General features: G+C 46.9%; 1 long non-coding RNA gene across 1 annotated transcript; it reads left to right on the forward strand.

The window, feature by feature from the left end:
• Positions 1–365: 365 nt before the first annotated feature.
• LOC26533593 (uncharacterized) lies at positions 366–967 on the forward strand. Its single transcript, XR_001452665.2, has 3 exons — positions 366–481; positions 572–670; positions 726–967. It is a non-coding gene; the product is annotated as an uncharacterized lncRNA (long non-coding RNA).
• Positions 968–10,984: the final 10,017 nt, after the last annotated feature.

The following is a 10,984-nucleotide window of genomic DNA, read 5'->3' on the forward strand; positions in this document are numbered from 1 at the left end:
GGGAACTGGCAGCATGGCAGATGGGGACAGGGAGGGGTGGAGGTGGAGGGACAGGGACAGGCCCGTCCCAGGCGGAGCCAGGCAGCCGCCGGAGCGGGCCAATCATTTTAATTAATTTGTGAGAGTGTTGGTGGAACACACACGAATTTATTATACTCCAACGACTCGTACTCGTCGCCACCTTCAGCTCGTCCTTTTTTCCTCTGCAAACTGCTGAAAATTAAGCTGTTTGTGTGGGAAATCCGTGTAAACCAAACTTTTGATTACGAAAACCAAGGAAATCAATGCCCAATACCGCCAAAGACCCCCCACCCCCCACTAAGTTTCAGACTCAATCAGCTGATCGGCCGGCGACATTTTCCAGCACGGCCGTGCGCCAGCTGGCAAGCGTTGCCGAACACTATCAAACACTCGACGACATCAGCATTACCTTCTGCAATTGTAAATTGGGGAAATAATTCAAAAAAACCTGGACAATTTTGTAAGAAACATACAAATTGCGTAATTATAGTAGAATACCCAACTGCCACGATAGCTTTGTGATTGTTTGGAATACACTTTTTCATTGCAGTGTGCTGAATTGTCTGTACAAAAAAGCAGCAAGCGAAATCAACAAGCCAGAAGAGCGGCAGAGTTTTTTGGAATTTAAAAGATTTGAATACATTTCCATGTAAGTTTAATTGTGGCTTAGTAATGGCAGTAGTATGAAGATTGTCTTTCCGCAGCATGAGCGACGGTAAGTCCACCGAAAAAGAGGTGAAGCCTGACATCCAAAAAGAAGAGCCAGAGCACAACCACAATGCAGAGCAGACTTCAAGGGAGGTGGACGTCGCTACCTTTCCGGCCGAACTGTTTTCAAAAGAATAATGACGATTCGCAAGAGAACTCCAAGTCGATTAAAGATATCTCGGACGACAATGAAAAGTGTCCCCATTACGAGGAACAGCTGGAAAAATGTAAATCGAAGAAAGATATGTAATTTAAAGTGATTTGAGATTGGTTTTTTGGTCTGTTAGATGTTTCTCATTTCTTTCAGATTGCGCACTGGATGGCATTGGGTTGGTCCCCATGTGGGTACTCGAGAGGGGGCGGATCAAGTCAGGTGTCCGTTAGTGAATTTCCCCAACATTTGGGGGGAAATCGTTGAGCACTTTCGAGTGAAACTCTTGGGCACACATCTTCATGGCTTTTCTGCAATTTCGGGAGTGGCCAAAAGGGCGGAGTGCGGCTGTCACGGTGCTGCACTTTGAGGATTTGCTGTTGCCGTTTGCTGTTGTGCCACATCCATTGGCTCCGTCCGGGCCGAAAATGAAATGAAACGAAATGAATTGCCCCAAGTGCTGGCGGGTGTTTCATTTAAGTGTTCGCCTCGGATTCGCCCACCTGCATCTGGCCGGGATTGCACGCCATTAGCAGGAGTAATAGGCGAGGCGACCCGAGAGTGCACTCCGGCTACTTTCTTATTGCAACATTTAATGTTGGGGCAAGCTGAATTCAACCCTGTCCCTGTCCCTGTCCCTGCCCTGGCCTGGCCCCCCAGGCCCCTCATGAGTAATTGCACAACACATAATACACAGTTGTATTAGTACACGGCTGCGCTAATCCCTGGGGGATATCCTGTAATGCGACGTGTGCCTGACGCTCTGATTCATTCTGGTCCTGGAGTCCGAGCATCCGACTTGAGCTCGTGTGACTTGCTTAAGCCCTTCGGCGGCGCCTATCAATGCAAATCATGGTTTATAGCCAATTGAACGTATGGCCTGTTAATTGCCACTGCCTTAGCGCTCATTGATGGGGATTATCAGCTGGCAAAAATGAGAACATACTCGTCCGAGTATTTGATGGGCTCAATGCGGGGCCTGAAGCGAGTTTCGAAAGCCGGATTGTCTTTAAGTTTTCTTTAAGGTATTATTTCTCGTTTAAGTTTCTCGTTTAGTTTTAGCTACACCTGTACAGATTGTAGATATTTAAGACCATTTGTTTAGCTCAAAAATAATTATTATGGCTAATTTTTAATAAAAATGAATACAAAAAAGTAAAAACCACAATTGAAGTTAAATAAACACGAGCCCGATGCTCAGTCAGTATGGCTACCCTCTGCCGGGCGGCGCACACTGCACCAGGAAGAGTCTGTGAAAGAGGGGGAGAGAGAGAGAGAATGAGTGGAGATAAAAAATTTGGTTGCTCTAGCTGCTTATAGTTTCTGCCCAAAAATGCGATTTCTATCCTTTTTTTAAATTTCAACGTTTTTTCCTTCGTTGCACAGATTCAGCTTCCGCAACACGACATTGGCCTGGCAACATGCTGCGCTGCACACAACTCAGCAATATGGGAATTTGTTGCAAAGACACTGATGCGCCCTAAAAGTATGCAAGCAAAACGCGAGCAGACAATTTTTCTACTGTATCTCCGCGTATGTTGTGTAGGCGTGTATGTGAGTAAGTATGCATGTGTGTTGTGTGTCGTCGTCCCCTTCGCATTTTCTCAGATCTCCCTGGATGGCTATTGGGGTGTTGCAAACGCGCTGCCAGTTTTCCGTCATGTAGTCCATCAGCTCCTCTGGCGGTGGAACAAACTCTGTTCTAGAGCGGTGGTGCACAGATCACATGCCTCGGATCCTCGCTCGCATTCGATCACTCAGGACACTCGGGGGTGTCCTCGTGTCTGAAGCTATAGAGGTGGGGTACTTCCTGTAAGCACCGTGTTCCGTCAGGAATTACCTCTCCGTTTCTCCGCTTCTCCGCTTATCGGCCCAGGACCCGGACACGGCTTGAAGAGCGCAGAGTCTGTGTATGCGTATGCTTGTGCGTGTTTGCCTCTGTGTGTGCGTATGAATTGCAAATGCAAATGAAAATGCTTGAAAATTATATATCATTTTCACGAAACTCTCGATGGGCGTGGCAGGGGAGTGAGGATTGGAGAGCATGAGAGCTTGAGGAATGGGCTGCTGAGTGGGTGGAGAGGTACATGCGTGCCTTTGCAAATCACGTCGTAATATTTACAAATGGTTTCTTGTAATTAAATTAACACAAAACGTGACATTGTCACTGTAGCAGATTTTTAAGCGACATCCACACAGAAGCACACTCACAAACAGACTCACACACACACACACACTCACAAATCATGGCAAGGACAAAAGCCAGAATACAAAGTCCCCAAAGCATTAAGCCCAACGACATCTGAAGTTGGGCGTCTAAATTGTAACTTTCCCTGGCTTTCCTCGCTCAGCTTTTCCCTGCTCTTCCTGCTTCCTGCTTCTCCCTCTGCCTCTTCGGTGCCTGTTCACTCACTGTTCCCCCCTCCCCCGCTACTTGTCCCCCGCCCCCGTCCTGCCATTGTCTGGAAATGAAATTTAAAACATAAATGAGCAAAAGTGCGTGCCGCCCGCCCGCCCCACAAGTCTATTTGTGCCTCATTTGGGAGCTGCCACAAGGCTGGAGTATGGCTCTGGCGCACCGCCACCCCACCCACTGCCACACACTCGCCTTAAAGTGTAGTTAGTGCGGCATGTGTGTGCGAGTGTGTCGGCCAGGCAGCCAGGCAGCCAGGCGGCCAGGCGGCCCTTCCCCTCCAGATTAGGAATGTAATTTACAATTTACAACATGCTCGCAAATAAATGTCGACTTCTTTTATACAGGCACTTATGCCTACCCTCCTAACCACCTTGCCGTCCTGCCTGCCTTCCTGCCCTCCTATCCTCCCACCCTTTCTTGCCCCACCTGGAGACCCGGCGCACACGTACACGTACACGTACACGGACACGGACACGGACCTCGACTTGGTTGCGGCGCCACAAAACGATACAATATGTGTATCAAAACACACGACCACATGGCGGCATCGCAATGCTCGTTGGAGGCTTCATCAGTCGCTGCCGAGGAGTGCCACAAAGATTGACAGTTCTTGCCACTGAAATGCGCACACAAGCAGCACAAAAGCGACAAAAAAACAGCAGCAACAACAACAACAACGACAACAGCATCACCAGCAACAAAAGTTGCCACTGAATAAAGGAGAAGAAAATAAAAACCGAGAGGCATTCAAATAAATAAAGGGTGCCGGGCCCCTAATCCAAAGAAAACATCTCAAGAACATTCTGTAGGACCCACACTGAATGGGAACTGAATTCCAGGAGGAATTCCATGAAACAACAAAAAGAAAGAGCAGGTGAAAGAGAACAGATTACATACATATCTGTATGCACTGATAGTAATTTCTGATGAAAATATACCAACAGGGAAGCCAAATGATATCAAGGGAGAGCATCTCAACCGAGGTTCTGGTACTTCGGGACTCCAGGACTTCATTTTATAAAATCGATTGCAAATCTTCGTTTGGCGGAGCAAACACCCTGTATCGGACATGCGAGTATGTATCACTCGCATATGTACAAAAGAAATCTAGAAATTCCTTATCGCACCTCAGTGTGCAGCATTAAGTGGGCCTGTGGCACGGGCACGTTCGAGCTTCACCTGGCATCGCCACTCCACTCCACAGCTACAGCTACAGCCACCCTCGCCATACTCCCCGCGTGGGGCAAGGATGTAAGTCGGGACGAGTCGGGCGAGAGCGTTGCAAGCAAACCGATTAACTACCCGCCAGCGTCAGTGTCAACACGAAAGTATTTGCCACATGCCACGGATGAGAGGCGATATATGGATGGCGGGCTGGAGGTGGAGGTGGAGGTGGAGAGGCCAAGGGGCAACGTGTTGAGAGAGGCAAATGTATCTTGGACGTGCTGTGCCACCGAGGTGCGGTGCGGTGCGCTGCGGTGCGGATCCGAGGCTCTGTAAGGCTGTGAGACATTCGGTAATCCGCTCAGCAGCCACCAAACTACAATGTTCGCTCAGCGAGCCAAAGGCAGAGGTTCAGGCAGCTCCCAAAAGCCGAAATCGAAGCGGAAACAGAAGGTAAAGCTGGGAGCCGGGAGCCGGGAGCCGGGAGCCGGGAGCCGGGAGCTGAAGCTGAGGGCAGTATCTGCTGCAAGAGCAGAGCTGATGCCGATGCTCATCGTCTTAGGCTGAAGCTCACTTCACTGGCAACTGGCAACTGGCAATTGGGTTTTCCCAGCATCTTGGGGAAATCGAATCGCATCGCATCGCCTGGCATCGCATGGCATGGCATCGAATCAAATTGAATGGCATTACAGTTGAACACAGTCGCCATTGGGGGAACCGTAACGGGAATGCGAACGGGAATGCGAATGGAAATGGAAATGGCGGTTATGGCCGCATTTATGGGTTTGATTTGGATTCAACGATGTTTCGTTTTCAGCGAGTTATTCATGGAATACGTTTCGAGAGATGCACACGTTTATATGGCGAGCCCTTTCCCTTTTACACTGGCTACACTGTTCAGATTTGTTCAGACTTTGTAGTGTCGGAAATCCTTCCCATATCCTGGAATTTCTGAAAATGTTCAACAAGTTCCCCGGGAATCTGCAGAGGCACTCTTTTCAGGGACCCCCACAGGGAAGTCCTGGCAGTCGGTTGTGGCCAACTTTACCCATTGAGAAGTTCAAGAGCCTTGTTCAAAAAACCCCTCCTCCGCTTCCTGACAATCCCCTTTGCAAGGCGGGCGCGAGGGGGAGGCGCAGTGGTGGGTCAGTGGAAAGGAATTAACAAAGCAATGGCCAAAATGAAAGTGAAGTGCATAAATTTTACACCTAATTAAAAAGTAAATGTTCGCTTTATGCAAATCAAGTTGTAACTAAATAAATTACCCCAACACCCCCCTCCCCCCCGTCCACGCCCCAGAAGGAGACTTCCAGAAGGGAGCTTCCTTGAATCGACCGAAAGATGGAAAGATGCAAGATACGCGACTCGGGACCGGGGACTGTGGACTGGGGATTGGGGATTGGACCATGGAATACGGAATCCTGAATCCGGAAGGAGAGATGGAGAGATGGAGCTGGGCTTGGATGATGGGGGCAGAAGATGGCGATGCCAAGCGGCCTTTTGTTTTATTCTATCTATCTTTGCTTCGTTTTGCTTTTTCCTCGCTTTTCGCTTTTCCTATTGCGAGTTGTGAAAGCGAAAATAATGCATAATGCTGCTAATGCTGGACCCCACACTCCCACACTCCCACCCTCCCATACACAGGCAGAGGGGCACGAGCAGACAAAGAAGCAAGGCACAAATGGCCTTGTGGAAGGAAGACTAAGATGCCCTAAAACACTACACTACAAACACTCTCACTTGAGATCTTAAGATCGAAGGAATATGAAGTTTGGTTCCTATTTCCAGAGCCTTTTAAAGTCGAATATATTGATCCGATCCGATAAATTGATCTACGATTGGATGTGGCAGGACTAACACCTTATGTACCTTCCTGGCAAGCTCTTGGCAAACATCTGATCGAAATCGTTATACCCTTTGACAGGGTATTCAGTATAGAAGACGACGTCTAAGCTCGGCAGCGTGTTAATCACACTTAATCTCATTTTTATTTCTGGGTCAGCATCTTTATTTATTTTTTTCCTTTTCACTCTCCCGTTGGCCCTCGGCCTCTAGTGCCTCTACTGCCTCTGGTGGTTCTGCTGCCTGTTTCTATTCCTCTGTTGCTGTTGTCCTTTGGGGCAGGGCATGCAAAGCGCCCTAGACGCCGGGCCACGCCCATCCCGACGCCGCCGCCGCCGCCGCCGCCGGCTGCCGTAAATATCCTTGACAAATCTTTTTGCCCTTTCGGCGAGCCAAGCGCAAATAAAAAGACATTAATTCGTTGTCCTTGTCGTTGCTGCCGTTGTTGCTTTTGCTTTTGGTTTTGCTTTTGCCACACCCACACCCGCACCCACACTCCCAGTCTTACCCACATCCACATAGCCTCAAGTCGCCCCCCCTCGTTTTACGGCCAGGTAATTTACGTAACGAACCTGACACTTTCTAATTTATAGCATCTGGCAACGTCGCTGAATTTTTCGCTGTCTAGGCTGAGGCTCTGCGCCCAGGACCCAGCCAGAACCCAGCCAGAACCCTCCCATTCCCACTTCCACCCTGGGCTCTGCCATGAGATGATTATGGGGATGATAATGACGTTGGCAGTGGCACTGCATACAGGATGGGGTCTGGGGACTGCCTCAAGAACTTAACAGGTGCCTGAAAGCCGCATAGAAGGAGCAAAATGCGTGATGAGAGGAGAACGGCAACGAGAACGAGAACGAGAACGAGAGTGAGAGCGAGAGCGAAGGATTAGTGCAGGATCAGAGGTTATGTAGGTGTCGGAGGTGTAACCAAGGGACGGGGACGGGAACAGGGACGGGGACGGGGACTGTGGTTGGGTCTGGAATTGGAATTGCAATTGGCGTTGGGATTGGCGTTGGCGTTGGGGTGGTGTTGAGTGCTCGCTGATCTGCCGATTGCCAGGGGGATAATCAGCTACAATGTTTCCAGCATTTAGCTTTGTAATTGCCACAAATCCATCTAGCAGACGTACGCAGCTGTTTTCTGGTCCCACTATGAAGAAACGGAACCTTGGTGCTTTAGAAACATTTTCCAAGAAGATGAACATTAATTTTCCTCAGAAGGAAGTACGAGACCTTATCAGCCTCGTTCGGCGTCGAAAAACGTTGACCTTTAGATGTGGGGAAATGTCTACAAGGCCCCTTGATTTGGTTGGTGGTTAACAAATTTCTTGTAAAAAATTGACCAGGCGATGATTCGAAATGGCTCTTTGCAAACACTTTTGTGGCATTTGGCTCGCTTTCAAACAGCCATGCCGTCAATTGCTGCTTTGCTGCACCTCTTTACCACAATGTGATCATGAAAAATATTTGAATATATTTGAATTCCAAGGCCCTAATAAAATTCCTTGACTTTTTTACCTTTTTCCGCTGATCTCCCACTGTGCGACGATACAACACAACTACAAATCGATGGCCTCATGAGTGCTCTTGAAAGATTTGAAACTATGAAAGGTACCACACCATTCTACAGATCTTCCGCAATGATCCATCAACTATAATGTCACATCAGTGAATCCTCAGCCTTCTTCTCACATAAGCATCTCAATCAGCCATTGAAGGTTGTCTTCGAGACGGCTGTTAGAGCATATGTACATACGATAGCAGATGTATCCATGGAATTTCCATGTAATTTGGTGTAGAAATTAGTTCATTTGTGGGAAGTATATATGTCAGCCTTGCCACTTTATGTAAAGCGGCCATAAAGTACCATAGCTCTACTTCCTTTCCACGACTCTGCCCCTTCCCCTGCCCCTGTCCCACCGCATACTCCATACCGAACACTTTATGCTGTCCATTAGCAAGCCGGGGGCATCGACGCAGTCTGCCCATTAAGCTGATTCCCATTATTCTCATTCAATCCCCCATCCCAACGCCCTGCGTTTTTTGCCCGCCCGTTCCCCGTTCCCCATTCCCCATACCCCGATTCGGTACTGGCCAAAGGCAACAGTTATCGGTTAAGCTGAAAAAAGTCAAGTTGGTAAAAAATGGGAACCTGTGCAAATGTGTGTGTGTATGTGTGTGTGTGTCTGTGTGTGTTTGTTGGGGTAAAAAGAGAAGCAACGGCCGCAGCGGGCCAGCAGAGCTGAAAAAAAAGTGCGGTAAATGTAACCAAATCCGCACCTAATATGCAAATTTAATGAAGTAATTCAAAGGGTCGTGGGTCACCCCACCGCCAGAAGCAGAGACCCACACTGAGAGAAATACATATACTTGAATACGGGTATCCCTACTTTTCTTGGCACTGCTCTCCTTTTATAGAGACATCATCCGTAGGAACCTATGGATGTCCCTTCTTAAAAGTACAGGCGGGGATATATGGCACTTTCTGGACCAACTGATCTGCCTACTAGTAGAACGTTTTGAACTCCTTCTACAGAGGGGTGCGCTTTGTCTCTGCTCATAGGAGGACTTAACGACTATTTCCTCAGTGCATGACCCGAGCATTTCGGTTCAATTTGACAGAGAGACCTGTTTGCCCAACGCCTTCGCCCGCTCCCATACACACAGCCACCCACAAGCTACCGAGTAGATGAAATAATTCACGCAATTTGCCGCACATTTTAGTCAACCTTTCAGAGGCGTCTGGGGAGCACTGGGCAGCCTGTAGAGGGGTCTGAGGTCCGAGCTCTGGGACTCGAGACCCGGGACCCGGGACTTGGGTCCGAGACAGAACAAACGCAAGTTTGCCTCTTGGTTAATTAATAAAATGACCTCTGTCGCTGTTATGCTCCCTACGAATGGGGGGGTGGGGGGTTTTTTGTTTGTTTTTGTGTGTTTTTTGTGCTGCTGGACAACTAAAATATTTGCCGCTTAGTGGCACGACACACGTCCACAGAGAGCGTGAACCAAGACAATGGGGTCAGCAGGTTGCGAGGAGGCGAGACCAACACTCGTGCGAGAGAGCGATGGCAAAAAATAGAAATTAAGAGTTAATTGCGTTGCTATTAAATTTAATTGTCCCGCTGCCTTCAAAGGGCACACATCCAGAGGGAAACACCCCGCCAGACGGACACAGATACAGATAGAGAAAAAACAAAAACAAGGAATAAATAAAAATGAAGGGAAAGTGAGTGCAAAAAAGGACTCGAGCATTAAGATGAATCTGTGTCGAGTGCAAATGAAATGGAAAGTATTTTAGGAGGCTGAATGGCCAATCATTTATCACAACGCTCCATGTTATGCCAAATGTTTTACACCGACGGATTTCTTTCGGGTCGAGTCGGGTTTCTATTAGTATTCGGATTACTCACTCTGAAACGGAGCTGCACTCTCACCATGTCTGTCTTTTTCTCTTTCTAATCCACAATCTCTATCGCAGAGGAACACGATCAACTCTTCATCTCTTCCCTTTTAATCGTCTCTCAATCGTCTCTCACTCGCACCTGCACAGCACTGGGACAGACAGTGGACAAGATCAATCAGGCACAGCAATGGGCCGGGTAGTGGACGAGAATAAAGAGAACACTGCACTGCACAGATTACACTGAGAATAATACTAGGATCCGACAAGCACTCTAAGGTACACAGTAAAGATAACTAGACATCGGTTCTGTCTATCGAACGACAGGAATGAAAGTCGAAATGTTCCTTTCTTTGCAAGTACAATATATTGGCTCTAATTGAAAACCATAACCATCTATAAAATATACATATTCGGGCTCATGAATTTATAAAAACCTCCAATAAACAATCGCTCGAATTGTATGAATGTTTGGCAAATAACCAAACAGTTGAACAATTAATTAAAGTACAGTTCGTAGCATTTAATTAAATTACGCATCCCACAGGCACTATGAATTTTCAAATAATATACATACATAAATGTATGTGCCTACACACAAATTTCTACATGATTTCCATCCGATTTGCATCTCGTAGTACTCACTTTTTTATACTCCATTTGTAGCCTTCATTTATTCTTACCAATTTCACACAGAATTGTTTTTTATTTTGGAAGCGAACTTCGACGAATCGAATTAAATTTACAAATCACAGAATTTATATGGTTTTGTTTACTGCTGCACTCCACAATTAAATGCAGTGAATGCCCCTCTCGTGGGCACTTGAAGCCCACAAAAAAAAGAGGAAAAATCACTGAAAAAAGGGGACTATGTGTGTAATCCTGTGCCTGTTTTACACGCTTAACAAGTCTATTCTATCAGTAAATTCAATATCAATTAATATCAATATTAATAAGATTGTGCACAGCTCTTCAAAATATGTTTTTGCATAATAAAAATCAAAGTTTTCAAGTGTTTTTTGACATTTGAATGAGAAAATAAAAAGCTTTTAAGCGATTTGGAATTAAATTGATTAAACTCTTCAAATAAAACTTCTGAAAAAACCATCACTAAGTTGCTGCTTGAATTCATTTAAAACAAAACCAACGAAAGGAAGGCTGGTTTCCAATGGAAGGTCCTATAGTCCGGAAAAGCCATGCTCTTTAAGTGAAAAGTTGATGAGCTCTGAGGATAGTTGTGGCAGCTCCAATGTGTGGCGATATTCAAGCCCTTCGAATAG

This window comes from Drosophila pseudoobscura, chromosome X (genome assembly GCF_009870125.1).
Source record: "Drosophila pseudoobscura strain MV-25-SWS-2005 chromosome X, UCI_Dpse_MV25, whole genome shotgun sequence".
Classification (NCBI taxonomy): Eukaryota; Metazoa; Arthropoda; class Insecta; order Diptera; family Drosophilidae; genus Drosophila; species Drosophila pseudoobscura.